At 36.4% G+C, this 16,864-nt stretch overlaps 2 pseudogenes; one reads left to right on the top strand and one right to left on the bottom strand.

Annotated features, from left to right (window-relative positions):
* Nucleotides 1-2,824: 2,824 nt before the first annotated feature.
* LOC126019454 (uncharacterized) lies at nucleotides 2,825-2,965 on the bottom strand (annotated as a pseudogene).
* A 13,413-nt stretch (nucleotides 2,966-16,378) lies between these two features.
* LOC126019544 (uncharacterized) lies at nucleotides 16,379-16,554 on the top strand (annotated as a pseudogene).
* Nucleotides 16,555-16,864: the final 310 nt, after the last annotated feature.

Raw genomic sequence — 16,864 nt, 5'->3', positions numbered from 1 at the left:
GCAGGGGACAGGAAGATAACAGGGCATTTGTGGGAACTTACAAAGGTGAAGGGATGAGTGTTGGAACATCATATGACCAAAACTCAATTTTTGGGGGGTCACACCCTGCAGTGTTCAGGGGTTTACTCCTGGCTCTATGCTCAGAAATCACTCCTGGCAGGCTCAGGAGACCATATGGGGTGCCAGGATTCGAACCACCATCCTTCTGCATGCAAGGCAAATGCCCTACCTTCATGCTATCTCTCTGCCCCCAAAACTCAATTATTAACAACTTGTAACAACTCAAAAGGATCTAATAATTGAAAAAGAATGTCTACGTATTAATCACATATTCATTGCCCTAAATTTTATAACTCCTTTCCCGGAATGGGGAAAGCATGTATAAATAAATCAACAATAAATTGGGTCAAATGCAGTAGTGAAATGGCAAAATACATCAAATCAGATATTATAACATATAGATCTATCTTACTTGCAAAAAACACAGGTAGAACATAATTAGATAAATGAGTTGATGCAGTAAGATTAAAAATTATATAAAGACATTAATTTTTAAAAGTGGGAAAAGTTTTGTTAATATCAGGCTATAGTTTGAGACACATAATGTAATGGGAAGTGCCAATTCACTATCACAAAAGATTTAATTATTATAAAAAGTTTAATGATTTTGTGTAAAAATTCTCTAGATGATTTATACAAATTTATCACTATTTAGTGAGATTTTAAGGCACTCTTTGTAGAATTTAAACAGATTTAAAGTCTAGATATTTTTATTTCAGTTCTTTAATACTACCGTGGTTTAGATGTGCCTCTTATTATGATTATAGTTATAAAAATCTAAAATTAGACATTAACAAGTAGAATCCAAAATAGATAAATTGAGTTGGGCTGGAATCATGGGTGCATGTTCTGCCTGTGAAAAACCAGGCTTTCATGCCTGAAATCACATACTTCTCCCCAAACACCACCAGGCATTACCTTGGAAGCCTCTGAGTACATTAACTTACAATTATGGTGACACCTCCCCCCCCCCAAGCACACTGGGATGGCAATGATAGTCACTGGAACCATAGTGCCCGTATAGTGAAAATTACTTCCTTGGGTATAGCATTGGACTAATTGCCCTGGCTGATATCAAGGAGAACTCCTTGGGAGCTATCTCTTTCCTGAAGGAATTAGAGTTTTTATTTAGTGTTAGTAACTAATAAACTGTATCTTACCAGAGTAACAATTTAGTAGGAAAAGGCATGTGAAGTAAATTGTGATATCAAGAAAACTAACAAATGGAGAAGTTAAGATCTTAACCTGTTAAGTTTGATTAAGAAAAGAAAATTTTAAGTGGGGAAATGTTAAAAGAATACACTTGAAAATATGTATTATGTTCAAATGAGCATAGGCATTATGTTCAAGTCAGAAAATAGCTAACTTATATTTCCACTGAAAAGCATGGTGATTCATGGAGGAGGGATGTAATACAGACTCTCACACAGAGTTGGGGGTAGTGATGGGGGAGAAGAAGAGGAATGAGAAAGGAAGGATAAAAAAGAGAGGGAGAGAGGAGAGAGAAAGAAGGGAGAAACCAAAAGGAGAGGGAAAGAGGAAAAGGGAGACAAAGGGAGAGAGGATATAGAAAAGAAGGGAGGCCAAAAGAGGAAAAGGGATAGTAAAAGAGGGACAGAGAGAGGGCAAATGAAAGAGAAGAAAGAGAAGAAATGAGAGAGTTAATACCTTCCTATGACACTCACCAGGACCACATTTATGAGTATAAAAGCAACTACATGGTGTGAGCTCTTAAGTCCTGATCTCTACCCAGGTTTCCAAGGTTTGTTGCATTGAGGAAAATAATATTAGTTAAAGAATGTTATTTAAAAGAAGAAAGAAAAACCTATGTTTCCAAAAGAACATGAGCTTCTCAAGAAAGAAAGAGCTCCATGAAGTAAAAGAAAGGAATCACCATAGCCCAAATTCGCAAATTTTATCTAAAAATGAAATATACACCCCTTACTTTTACAAAGTTGATTCTCAAGAAATTCACCAAACTGTCCTGGATTGAGGATTTTCTTATTTATACTAAAGTGTCTTGCTATAACTCAGTCAGAGTAAAAACGTTGAGCTTTTTGAGGTCTTTAGTTTTATTTGGGCAGTTTTATTATTTTTTTTACTGGTTTATGTTCTGGAAAGTCCGATTTTTTTCTACTAAGGCTGGCACCATTAATTGTTGTATCATGCCTTTATTCCTATGTATCGTTTCCAAAGGGTGTCCAGCATTATGTCATTGTGCTGGCAAAAGTCTGACAACAGAATAAATTATTTTATATCACATATTATTATTTTTATTTTCAGAAGTTCATTACCAAAAAGGTTCTCTACTTAATTACCTCATTCATTTCTTCAAGAGTGAGTAAATTGACCATGCCATATTATAAACAGAGTAAAAAGCAGCAATGTATATAAGTCATTTTGAAACTATACTTACTTTTACTTAATCTTGTATAATAATTAATGCATTTCCCAGAAAATATCTAAATCTAAACAAAATAGTCACCCTACAACAAAAGAGTTTCTAACAATATAATCATGACTGAATAACCATGGCAAAGAAGTCAAACATTTTATTTTATTTTATTTTATTTTATTATTTTATTTTGTTTTATTTTGTTTTGTTTTGTTTTATTTTATTTTATTATTTTATTTTATTTTGTTTTTTTTTGTTTTATTTTATTTTGTTTTGTTTTGTTTTATTTTGTTTTGTTTTATTTTATTTTATTTTATTGTTTTATTTTATTTTCTTTATTTTATTTTATTTTATTTTAGTTTAGTTTAGTTTAGTCCCCCAATTCTCAATACAGACCAGGCAAAGGGCTTGGGTTGAGGTGTATATGGGGTGCATTTACTGTACCTCCCCTTTCTTTTTTTTTTTTTTTTTTTTGGTTTTTGGGCCACACCCGGTGATGCTCAGGGGTTACTCCTGGCTATGCGCTCAGAAGTCGCTCCTGGCTTGGAGGACCATATGGGAAACCGGGGGATCGAACTGCAGTCCATCCAAGGCTAGTGCAGGCCTCTAGCGCCTCTGCCCGGCCCCCGTACCTCCCCTTTCTATACAGTCAGTGTAAAGAGCACAGCCTCTGGTAAGAATTGGGAGGCCTTATCTTTTCTTTTCTTTTTATTTATATATATACGTGTATATATATGTATATATATATATTTTTATATATATATATAAAATCCTTCACCAGTGCAACATTCCCATGACCAATATTCTAAGTGTCCTTCCTCCCCACCCCACACAGGCCTGTACTCTAGACAGGCTTTCTACTTCCCTCATTCAGTCACATTTTGTTATGATAGTTCTCAGTGTAATTATTTCTGTGACTGCACTAAATGATCCCTGTGGTGAGCTAATGTCGAGAGCTGGACCCTCCGGTCCTCCTCTATTTTGTCTCTGAGAATCATTACACAAATATTTTTTATTTTTTTCAAAACCCATAGATGAGTGAGACCATTCTGTGTTTCTCTCTCTCTCTCTGATTTATTTCACTCAGCATAATAGATTCCATATACATCCATGTATAGGATTATTTCATGACTTCATCTTTTCTGATGGCTTCATAATATACCATTGTGTATATGTACCATAGTTTCTTTAACCATTCATCTATTGAGGGACATCAAGGCTGTTTTCAGAATCTGGCTATTGTAAACAACATTGCAATGAATATAGGTGTGAGAAGGGATTTTTGTATTGTATTTTTGTGTTCCTAGGATATATCCCTAGGAGTGGTATAGCTGGATTGTATGGGAGCTCAACTTACAGCTTTTGGAGAAATCTCCATATCGCTTTCCACAAAGGTTGGACCAGACGGCATTCCCACCAGCAGTGAATAAGAGTTCCTTTCACTCCACATCCCCGCCAGCACTGCTTGTTCTCATTCTTTGTGATGTGTGCCAATCTGTGTGGCGTGAGATGGTACCTCATAGTTGTTTTGATTTGCAGCTCCCTGATCATTAGTGATGTGGAGCATTTTTTCATGTGCCGTTTAGCCATTTGTATTTCTTTTTTGTCAAAGAGTCTGTTCATTTCTTCTCCCCATTTTTGATGGAGTTAGATGTTTTTGTAAAGTTCTGTCAGTGCCTTGTATATTTTGGATATTAACCCCTTGTTTGGGGTATTGGGTGAATAGTTTCTCCCACTTAGTGGGTGGCTCTTGTATTCTGGGCACTATTTCCTTTGAGGTGCAGAAGCTTCTCAGCTTAATATAGTCTCATCTATTTATTTCTGCTTTCACTTGTTTGGAGAGTACTGTTTCCTCTTTAAAGATACCTTCACATAAACAAAAAAACCTTGGAGTCTACTTGACTAAAGATGTGAAGGACCTATACAAAGAAAACTATAAAACCCTGCTACAAGAAATAAGAGAAGACACACGGAAATGGAAATCCATACCCTGCTCTTGGATTGGCAGAATTAATATAATTAAAATGACAATACTCCCCAATGCTTTGTACAGATTTAATGCTATCCCTCTAAAGATACCCATGACATTTTTCAAAGAAGTGGATCAAACACTTCTGAAATTTATTTGGAACAATAAACACCCACGAATAGCTAAAGCAATACTTGGGAAAAGGAATATGGAAGGCATTACTTTACCCAACTTTAAACTGTATTACAAAGCAATAGTTATCAAAACAGCATGGTATTGGAATAAAGACAGACCCTCAGATCAGTGGAACAGGCTTGAGTACTCAGAGAATGTTCCCCAGATATACTGTCACCTAATTTTTGATAAAGGTGCAAGAAATTCTAAATGGAACAGGGAAGGCCTCTTCAATAAGTAGTGTTAGCACAACTGACTAGCCACTTGTAAAAAAGTGAACTTAGACCTCCAGTTAACATCATGTACAAAGGTAAAATCCAAATGGATTAAAGACCTAGATATCAGACCTGAAACCATAAAGTATATAGAAAAACATGTAGGTCAAACACCCGTTTGAAGCTCAGGTGTTACTCCTGGCTATGCGCTCAGAAATCACCCCTGGCTTGGGGGAACCATATGGGACACTGGGGGGATCGAACCGCGGTCCATCCGCTTGCAAGGCAGACACCTAACCTGTAGCGCCACCTTCCCGGCCCCAAGAGAAGTCAAACATTTTAACCATTTTTATTGCAGTACCAAGATTTACAAAACTATTAATTAAAATCATAATTAATAATTTACAATAATATTAATACTATTAATTTCATGCATACATATTTCCAATATCATATCTATTATAAAAGCCAACTTCCTTCCATCAGTGTCCCATAGTTCCCTCTCTATCCCTTTCACACATATACTCATTTCTATACACAAAATCTTTAGTTTATATTGCTTTGACCATTGGATACTTTCCTACTGTTTCTTTTTCATCGCACATATGAAACATATATATATTTCTGTGTGTGCAGATGATATGATCACATCAATAGATGCAGATGAAGCATTTGATAAACTGCAACACCCATTTATGATATAAAAAATCTCAACAAGATGGTAACAGAAGGAACTTTTCTCAATAAAGTCAAGGCCATTTACCACAAGCCTATGACAAATAATTTACTCAGTGGAGTAAATCTTGGAGGGGAAAGATTTTCCAATTTCTTGGCACTTCTTCCATGGAGGAGATGGGAATTTTTTAAGCTGACTAAGGAAGCATAAGCACATATCTAGTCCCATGCCTTTCCCCTCAGATGTAAGCTATGCAATAATCCTACTAGCAATCTTTGTAGAAAGTGTCGGACCTCACCTGAGAGTGTTCTCTCCCACAATAGACTCCAGCTGGTCAAAACTGTCTCTGTCTCTTCTGTCTAGCCACCTTTCAGTTTACAATATTGTTACATTTCACTATCTTTTCTTTCAGTGCCCAGTTCTTGTCCAGTGTGATCATTACAATGATTATGGCCATAGTTGTCCCTTCTCTGCCCTAATTGCACTCCCCAATATTTGTGGCAGTCTTTCTACCAGTTGGACTCGTCCTCCTGGCCTCATTAAGACATTCTTTTAATGCTTCTTGCAAAACTGGTTTCCAGGCTACAAAGTCCCTACGCTACTGCCTTTCTAAGAAGTAACCACTTAAAGTTTCTGGGAATAGTCCCAAGAGTATATAGCAAATAAAGAAACATTTAATTAAGTAAAACTACTAAAACTAGGATTAGGATAAAAATTAGGATAGTGAAATTCTGAATCTTGACATAACAACTATTATTCTATTGCCTTTTTCTCCCTCTGTGTAACAGATATACCATTGGATATATGTAGCCAAGAGTAGCATGTTTTTCCTCCCAGGACTTGGTTAAGGGTTATATTATCTTCCTGAATAAACATATAAGCAGCATTTCCCATCAACTTCCTTCTCTCTTTTTGCAGAGGGTAAATTCCAGATAAGTATGGCCAAAACATTTAGGTACAAATTATGTCATTCATTCCCAACTCATAGTACTTAGATTCCATCCCAGGAGAAGGGGTTAATAATTTTCAGGTCTTAAGTTTTCTTTCTGTCCTACAAATAATTTTTGGACTTGTCATGCTAATAGAAGTTTAGGAATCCAGGGTAGCAATCTAGATAATTGGGTTATTGTTTCTACAATAATTCCAGATAAGTGGCTCATCCCCCCCAAACAAATAAAGGTAGGGTATTTGAATAAGAAGAAAAAATTTAAATCAAAGAGCACAGCACACAACACACACAAATATGTCTGTGGTAAGAAACTAAGAAAATGTTGGTAGCTCTTGAACGCAACAAGATAAACTGTATTTCAGTTTATTTTCCAGAAAGCACTAGCAAAATATATGGCTGAAAAGATTCTTACTGTAGTCTGTACCTAAAAGTCTAGTGCCAAGAGATACTGCAAATAACCCCAGATTAAATTATATCTTACTAATAGCATGGGAATCCTAAAAAAGTCCATAAATTAATGCTTTGAGTGTGATACACTCACTCATTCTCTGAAAAAGAATAGAAACTACTGAAAAGAAAAAAAAAGTTTTATTGACAAGAATAAGCTGGAAGAATGTGACCAGTACAGTATGTAGAACAAGCTTAAAAATGAGGAAAGTGGGGCCAGAACATTAGTACAGTACAAAAGGATATTTGACATGTGGCTGACCAGCATGTAATATCTAACACCCTATATGGTTTTTTGAGCTTCTATCAGGAGTGATCTTTCAGCATAGAGACAGGAGTAAGTCCTGAGCATCACCAGGTATGGCCCAAAATAAAAAAAAAATAAAGCAAAGAGAGGGAGGGAAGGTCTGATTTTATGTAGGAATGGCTAGGAGTATTTGAGAAACATACAAGTAGACATGATGATGGAGAAGGGTGGCTGGAGGTCAAAGAGTTTTCTCCAGAGCATCCACTGATACTACTCATAAATAAGTCTGTGCTCCTGGTTTGTACAATAGTGTTAAGATTCTGCCTTTGTCCATTCAGAGCCATGAGAATCTAAGTAAACAGCTATTCTCAGGAAGAGATTGTTACATTTTCCAAACTACAGGCCTGAATACAATATGCTATATTTTTTTAAATACCAGAGTCTAAAATTTTCAAGGAAAATGAATATTTTTTAAAGTGCTTTATAATACCAGTAAGATTCGATGTCTTTGGAATAGATTTAGGCATTGCCCTAGTATATGCCTAGGACATATAGATTTTATACTGTGTAAGAAAGATCTTACTAGAATAATTGAAAAAGGTCACTAAATAACACACAATTTTGAGTACAGGGGGACTAAAGTATTTATGTTATCAAAAATGTTAAACTCTTTCTCCCCTGACTTCAGGCCTTCCCTGGGTGCCAGCTCAGGTGGCCAGAAGTGGGTTCAGGTGGGCTCTTAGGGGTCCTCAGGCTTCCCCCTCCCTCCGTACTCCAGGGGGGAGGTACATTGGGAGGAGGGCAGGCAGTTATCTGGCTCCTGGTTTCCCCTTTGATTCTGGAGGCCAGTTCTTGCCAGGTGTGGGCTTTGGGGAGTTCCCATGGCGGAGGCATTCTTCCTAGACTGGGGAGTGCTGCGAGGCTTGGCATTTAAAAAATGTTAAAGTTTTATAAAATTTTGAAACATGGGAAGAAATAGTAATGTATAAATCATTATATAAAAAAAAAATTAGGAGCAGAAGCAGGAAACTAGGGGCAAGTCCTCTGAGTGACATATTCTAGGAGGTGGGAAAGGATGAATAAATAGGTCATAAATTATATATTTATGATTAGAACAGAGTAGAAGAGCCAAATTGATCATGTTGATTGAGCATAAATAAATAGGGTATAAAAACAGTGACTAAATGTCTTTTTGGTAACTAAAAGAGAATGCTTTAATTACTGATTGTACCAAGCATTACATATATTAACGATTGTGTATATTAGATGAGAAAATTGTTCCTAATTGTCCCTATGGAATTAATGTATCCTGTATTTAACCCACAGAAGCTCTGTATTAACTGTATAATTCAACCTATTTTGACACTTGGAACATTATCACATAAATATGACCAAGATCAATCGTAGGCACTTGAGAGATGAGTGGGAGGCCAGGTTTTATTTTGGATGTAGACTTAATTTATATATCCTCAGATGAATGCTTTAGATAAAAGCTCGATTAGAGATAAATGTTCTCTAAGTTATGCTGATCTTATTCTAAAGTTAGGAAAATTTTGTCTTTAGAGAAAAGTTACTTGTGTTATGATAGTATCAAGTGTCTCTATAAGGAATGATATTTATTTTGATTTAAATAATATTAAAATTTATATAATGGAACTTGAGTCACAATATAGTGAATAGGGTGCTTGCCTTGCACATGGCCAAACTGGATTCAATCTCTAGCACCACTTAATATTCTCTAATTTCCAGCAAGAGTAATCCCTGAGTACATATGTATAATTAAGTGTTGAACACTAACAGATGTGGCCACAAAAATCCCCAAGTACATATAATTATTTGCAAGAAGAAATGTGATATTTTATGGAGGAACAACAGCTATCTTTACCATCATGGTGTAATAGTTGACTGAAAAGAACACAATTTGGCTTAGGTGAAGTGCCAATAGTGTGGTAGTAGGTTTAAGTGGGCATATTTATTGAACCGAGTTGCTGAAACTTTAAATAAAATTGATCAAGGGGAATCTGTAAAAATATAACTAATGGAAGTATTACATTGTCTGAATGAATATTTTACCATATTTTATAATTAATCCAAGACTGTATTTATTAATTTGCTAAATATCTAGCAGCACCAACATAATTCTGAAAACTAATATGAACATTTTTGTTTTTCTGACTCAGAGTGATTGTGCATCTTTTAGGTTTTTCCCTCTGGTGAAGATTTATTACTTTATTATCCTTTGAGAAAATAAGAACATATATCAGCTTTCAGAGTTCTTAGAAGCTTCAAATTTCTTTGTCTACAGAAGTCTATGGCTTTATCCTCTCTTAAATAGCCTCACAGTAAATGTAAGATCTAAATTGAGACACCTCCAGGGAAATATATTGAAAAGGATGATTCCAAATCCCAACAAAGTTTCCGTATCAACTCTTAAGTTATTCGACTTTATCAGAGCACTTACTTCAGATCAGAAAAGACAAAAACGTTACCAATGACAAATTGGTCAATGAATGTCATCAATTCAAACAACACTTACATTCCTGAAAATGATATGATGTCACTTAGAGAACAATAAAGATGATTTCTGGTGCCTCTCTTCTTCACAGGAAAAAAAAGAGGCAACAATAATCAAAGATAGGAAATCAATGAGAGAATCCTAGAACAAGGTGAGACTAAAGTCTGCCTCTGCACAGAAGAGATCAAAATAGATTATATTAAAGGTTTAAGACTACACATTTAGTGCATTCATTGTCTTAGACCAACATAGGGTTAAGATTTAAAAAAAAAGGTTTATTTTTAGTTGTTTTTTTCCTTTTGGGCACAACCAGTGAAGCTCAGGGTTGTTCCTGGCTCTACACTCGGGATTTTTTTCCTATCAGTTCTGGGGATCAAACCTGATTTGGATACCTACAAGACAATCTTTACCTGCTGAACTGTCTCTTCAGTCATGGGGCTTTTGTGAGAGCACAACGGGTAAGATGTTTGCATTGCACAGGTTTGATCCCTAGCATCCCATATAGTCCCCTGAGCAATTTCGGAGTACATAGCCAGGAGTAATCCCTGAGCATCATGGGTGTGGCTCCAAAACCAAATGCACATGGGCCATTCTCCAGGGTAGACCACATGCTGGCCCATAAAACATATCTCCATAATGTCAAGAGAATAGGTATTGTACAGACTACATTCTCAGATCACAAGGCACTGAAATTAAAAGTGAACAACAAAGACACACAGAAAAAGAAATCTTTAACACATGGAAATTAAACAGCTCACTACTGAACAACCAGTCAGTCAGAGATAAAATCAAAGGGAAAATCAAAACATTCCTGGAAACAAATGACAATGAATACACAAATTGTCAGAATTTATGGGACACAGAAAAAGCAGTACTAAGAGGAATCTATTCCTCAGATCGGTTGAATAGACTCGAGTATTCAGAGAATGTTCCCCAGACATAAAATCCACTAATCTCTAAATATCCAACAGCTAATATTATTCTTAATGGTGAAAAATTGAAAGCATTTTCATTAAGGTCTGGTATTATGCAAGAATGTCCCCTATCTCCATTTTTATTCAACGTAGTATTAGAAGTCCTAGCAATAACGATCAGACAACAGAAGGAAATCAAAGGAATCCAAATCAGAAAAGAGGAAGTCAAACTATCTTCATTTGCAGACGACATGATATATACATTGAAGACCCAAAAAAGTTCACAGAAAAGTTACTAGAAACAATAAACGAATACAGTAAAGTGGCCAGTTACAAATTCAATACACAAAGGACAGTTGTATTAATTTACAAATAACTTATGAATTTACGAATTACAAAATTTACAAATAATTTACGAATATTGTATTAATATACAAATAACAATTCAGAGGAGAAACAGATCAAAGAGTATATCCCATTTAAAATAGCATCCAAAACTATCATCTACTTAAGAATCAACGTAACAAGAGATGTGAGAGACCTATATCAAGAAAGCTTCAAAATGCTTCAGAAAGAAAATGAAGTAGACCTAATAAATGAAAGAATATTCCATGCTCATGGAATGGAAGAATCAATATAATCACAATGACCATTTTACCTAAACTATTATATAGATTCAATGAAACCCTTATTCAAATTCAGACAAACTTCTTCAAGGACTTAGAACTATCAATGATAAACTTTGTGTAGAACCATGAAAGAGTTGGGATAGCCAAGTCAATTCTGAAAAGTAAGAAGCTGAAGGCATCTCATTACCTAATTTAAAGCTCTGTTACAAAGCCATAATAATCAACACAAGCATGGTATTGGAACAAAGACCAATGGGTTAGAATTGAATATCCAGTGACAACCCCCTAGGCACATATATGGTCAACTAACCTTTGACAAAGGAGCCAAGAATCTTAATGGAACAGTTTCTTCAACAAATGGTGTTGGAACAGGTAGATAACTATGTGTAAGATATTAAATGTTTATCTATTTTTCACACCTTACACAAAATTCAATTCAAAGTGGATTAAAGATCTTGAGATTAAACCCAAATACATAAAGTTCATTGAAGAAAACATAGGCAGAACACCTCAAGACTTGGATCTCAAGAAGTCTTCTATAATAGGATGCCAACGGCAAGAGTTATAGCATCAAAGTTAAATGGGACTACATCAAACAAAAATGTATAGCAAAAGAAACACATAGTAAACTTAGAGGGCAACTAACTGATTAGGAGAGTACTTTTGCACTCAATACCTCACATAAATGGTTGATTTCTAGGATATACAAAGTACTCACAAGGATTAATACCACAAACTCAAAAACCACATAAAAATGGGGAGAGGAGATGAACAGGCATTTCTCAGAGGAGGACCAAAAGATGGCCAACAGACACATGAAAAAATGTTCATCATCACTTATACTTAGGGAAATCCAAATCAAGACAACAATGAGATATCAGCTTACACCAGAGATGATGGCACATATCAAAATTACTGGGAACAATATCTGTTGGCGAAGATGTGGTGAGAAAGGAACTCTCCTCTCTTGCTAGTGGGAATGCCGCCTGATCCAACAAACAGTATAGAGTGTTCTCATTAAATCAAAATTGAGCGGCCATATGACTCAGCAATCCCCCTTTTGGTATACACCCCTAGGGCAGAAAAACATTCATCCAAAAGAATGTATATAGAGAGCTATTCATTGCAGCACTAAGTACAATAGCTAAGACTTGAAATCAACCCAACAACAGATGAGTGGATCATGAAGATGTGGTAAATATATACAATGAAATACTACATAGCTATAAGGAATGATGCCATTATGCGATTTGCAGCAACATGGGTAGAACTTAAAGATATTATAATAAATGAAGTAGGCCAGAAAATGGATTAATACAGAATGATATCACTTATATGTGGTATTTAGAATAACTGCATGAAGCAACACAATGGTCTAATTGATAACTGTCCTGAATACTATTTGCTCCAGAGAATAGCAAAGAGAAGGGAAGTAACTGAATGGAAGAGGAGAAAAACAAAAACTTGTATTCTCTTCTATATTCAAAGAGACCTTTAGCAGTGGATAGAGCTGTTTAGACTGTGTGGGTGTCCAATCAACTGCTCTTTAGAGATGTATGTAATAGTGTTCTAATTATTTTTTGTCTAATTTTTGTCTTGACAAAAATTCTAATCTATTCATTTTTTACTTGACAGTGGCTGCTAATGTAATCTAATATTTATGTCCACAGATAACAATGGAATATGCAACTGCATGCCATAAAGTCCTGCTACAGAGCTCATTCATTCAGTATGCTATTATAATTTGTTTTCAATTTTAGGTAGTATACCATCATATGCTCATGATTTTAGTTTGCTTTTAGGAAAGGAACCTGGAAGCTCAAGCCCTCTAGACTATTCTTCATGGTGTAGATTCCTCTGAGAGTACTCTTTACCATATCGCTTGCTTTTCTAGAATTGAAAATTATTATTGTTTTTAAGAATTCTCTATACACAATCTAACCTAAAAAGCCTTTCTTCAGTAAAGTTTACTTTCACCAATGATTATTGGCCTAGAAAATGGAAAACCTTTCCAATTGACTTTATATTTTTTAAGTGTTCAGTCACATTCTACCTGGGTCAGCTTTTCAATTGTAACCCATGGATTGATCCTCAGTGTCTGTCTATATGTGTGCATTGTAGCATATGAAAAAGTTTCCATAAGATGATTCTTGGAATTGTATTTAAAAGTGTTTCCTTAGGATTGTTCTGTGACTTTTGCCCCACCTAACCCTTCCAGGTGGGGCGCTGTGGAGTTGGCAATAAATAGCTTGAGGGACAGGAGTGAGGGGTCCTTCTGTGAAAAAGCTGCTGGCTGCAGGAGGATTCTCTGGCTCTCCTTGCCCGATCTTTTAAACCCTATCGTTCTTGTCTGTGTGGATTATTATTTGCTGCGGATAAATATTACCAAGGTCTTCCCCCGAAAGGGGACAAGGGGATGGGAAGTAATTTCTCATTCTGGGGACTGTTCTTGGATTCACAAATACCCAGCCAAGATAACGGCGAAAATATCTTGCAGATGGCGCCTAATGTGGTGTACCCCAAGACCCACCCATTTCTGGGAGGGGTCTAGGGAACCGGATAATAGGTGTAACCCTACCTGCAAGACCTCCCATTCCTGGGAGGGGTCGGAAAAAAGTTAGATAAGCCTGGGACGAAAGGGATTCGGCCCTTTTGTCTCTTGGCCGGCTTTTGGATCTTTGGGCCGCATGGAGCCCAAAGGGAAGATGGCTAACAGGAGATAAGATGCAGGGCTAGCAAAATAATGCTGTGCTTGAAAGGTTGACATAGGCCACACACCTGTGGTGGCTAGGGCATGAAAAAGATGATTCTTCCTGAAGCCTGCGTGTGAGTGAGTGATTTCACCTGGGCCTGGGACCCGGCCGGCTGGATGGAGTTGCAGAGCCATGTGGCCTGGGGTGGCAGAAAGGAATCCATCGCCATCCATCGCCATCCAGCCCCATCGTTAATTATTTGATTCAACAGTGCATGAGTGTAGGTGTGGCCACCTCAATGTCAGTCTAATGTCCATCTGTAATACACATAATGTCTGTCTATGTTGTATATTGTCTTTCCCCCATTATATATACCCCCTCTTTCCTCCCTTCGCTTATCACCTTACAAATCCTTGTCTAGCTCTTCACTTTCTTAACCACATCTGTTATTTTCACCATTTAACCCTTTTTAGCCTCAGTTTTTAACTCCTCAGGAACCAAACATTCCCCTACCTCAGGCAGCTGCCAACCAGCTCGCAAAGTGAAAAGACAGAATCTTAGACCACCTTGCCTCAGCCCAAGAAAAAGCTTCCACCACCATGGCGACCTATTTGCTCTAGGCAGTCCCCTTTCCCTCACCCCCTTTGCTATGGGTTGTTGTTCACTATCAAATTCAGTTTTTGAGAAACCCCCAGCTCAAGGACATTTCTTGATATGTGATTACTGGAAACCATTTTTCATACTCTACAAGATCATGTCACAGGATCTGGATTTTATTCCCCCACCAGACCATTTAAAAAGACATGAAGAGAACATGTATATCTCCTTTGTTTTTTTTTAGATGTTTTCCTTAATGGGTATAATTATTATGTTTATTTTCTTATGTAGTGGCAGTTTTCTCCATTTGATTTTTGAACTATTTAGTAGAAAATTCTAGTAAATAGTTTCTCTTGGGCTCTGAGTTCATGTTAAAACCAAGTTATCAGGAATTTTTAACTTGTCATTTTTACCCCCCTATGAACTATCATGTGTAATTGTTTCATTTTGCATAGACACATTAAAATGGGAAAAACTTAAGTGTGCAAACAAGTTCTTATCTAATAGGGATAGGAACACATACATTTTATATTGCAGTGAGGCCTTACAACATGAACACTTTTCATAGTTACTTGGCTTACTTTAAAAGATCAGACTTTGGCCATTCATCCCTGAACCTTGAATCTCATCTTGGATCTCATCTATAGAACCATCACAGTATTCTACCTAGCACCAGGAATTGGACTTCTACCAGAGAAGGCCCTAATGCTGCCCTGGTATCAACTTACTCCAGAGTGGATTCATAAGACACCCTGACAACTTGCTAACAAAAACAAACTACTTTTAGGGCAGCGTTCTCTGCATTGCCACCTAATGGTGAGATGAAACCAGAAGCTACTCCCTGTTACCCCAATTTTAACATAGGATCTGTGCAAAAACGGGATCTCTAACTACAGAAACATGACCACAATAACTGTGATTGTGAAGAACTTTTACTGGGGCCATGGAGAAAGACTTTGGGGTTAGACAACTTAGTATGCCTGGAGTCTGGAGTTATTCTTATGGCAGGATGCTTCATGAGTAAGGTCCCCCTGTTTTAAGGTCAAAGGTTTTTTCCTTTCTATTTTTCCCATATTTTGCTGTATTTATACAAAAACAAACAAAAAACCCAAAAATCAAAAATCTGCCACACACACCTTTTTAAAATGTTAATTTATTGTCTACTTTATCTCTTTTAAATTGGGGCTCACACTTTTTTCACAGAACCTTAAGACATGGATTACTTTATTTTACCACATATTCTTGCAATTTTCTATAAAACTAAGAAGAAATAAATAAGGAAAGGCTCTGGACCAGGGGCAAAGTGGTCTCAGATTCATTAGTGGGGAAATAAATAAGGGCAGATCTAAATATCCAAGCCAAAGTCATTGATAATAGAATCAAGGGACCTAAACTTTAACAATATAAACTTAAAGGGGCCTATAATGTTGGCAGGTCAGGGGGCAAAGGGTGGTGGTATAGATAGTTCTCTGGGTCCATTGGGGGAGGGAGGTTGACATTGTGATGGGAAAGGCCCTGGCTCATTATATATCTGAAATTCAACTATGAAGGACTCTGTAGATCACAACTGTTTCAATACAAAAATAAAATTAAAAAAGAAAGAAAAAAGAAATTAATTTGAGTGTTGTCACAGGTAAAGCCTTGAACTTTTGATGGTCCTTTTATTTTCTTCCCATGACATTTATATTTTTCCTGTAGCTTCTTTTCTGAGTGGGCTCACCAATCCCTCAGTGGTGCTTCTTTTTTTTCTTTTTTCTTTTTCATCTTATATTTAGGGACACAGCCAGCTGTGTTCTGGTCTCACTCCTGGCTAAAGCCAAACCACCAAATTCAAGCCATGACTCTGGAAACTTTTATAGGACTTACACTATACCTCTACCATATGTTATCTGAGAAACATCGCTTGTCAGCCTTTTGGCTAAGATCAAGTGTAGGATCTGTTCTTATCAGTTTAATATTATCTGAGAGACACTAGGTAATTACTGAAATGTGTGGAGCTTTGCTTTCTTCATGTGGAAAGTGGAAAGTAGTACCCACTTTGTAGGGTCATTGAATATGTGAGTAGGTTCATCTAATTATTAGATCTAATAATACCATTATACATTATTATTATTATATAATAACCCAAATAATCTCAATTATTATCCAGTTTATGAACAGAAGAGGTAAGACAACTATAACAAAGTCAAATGGCAACCCAGTTCTCAACATCTTTCTTCTAATTTCTGTAGTCATTTCTAGAAATAGATTGTTCAGGATAAGCACTGATACCAAAATTTACAGGAAAGAAAGTTTTTTGTATAAACTGGCACAATAATTACATATATGCCGTGCCTACCCTATACTCTTGAGATAATCTCTAGATTATTTATTACACCTAATAG

The sequence above is a fragment of the Suncus etruscus genome, chromosome 9, assembly GCF_024139225.1.
Source record: "Suncus etruscus isolate mSunEtr1 chromosome 9, mSunEtr1.pri.cur, whole genome shotgun sequence".
NCBI classification, from domain to species: domain Eukaryota; kingdom Metazoa; phylum Chordata; class Mammalia; order Eulipotyphla; family Soricidae; genus Suncus; species Suncus etruscus.
Note: the sequence above shows the minus strand (reverse complement) of the source record. Positions and strands in the feature narration are given on the sequence as shown.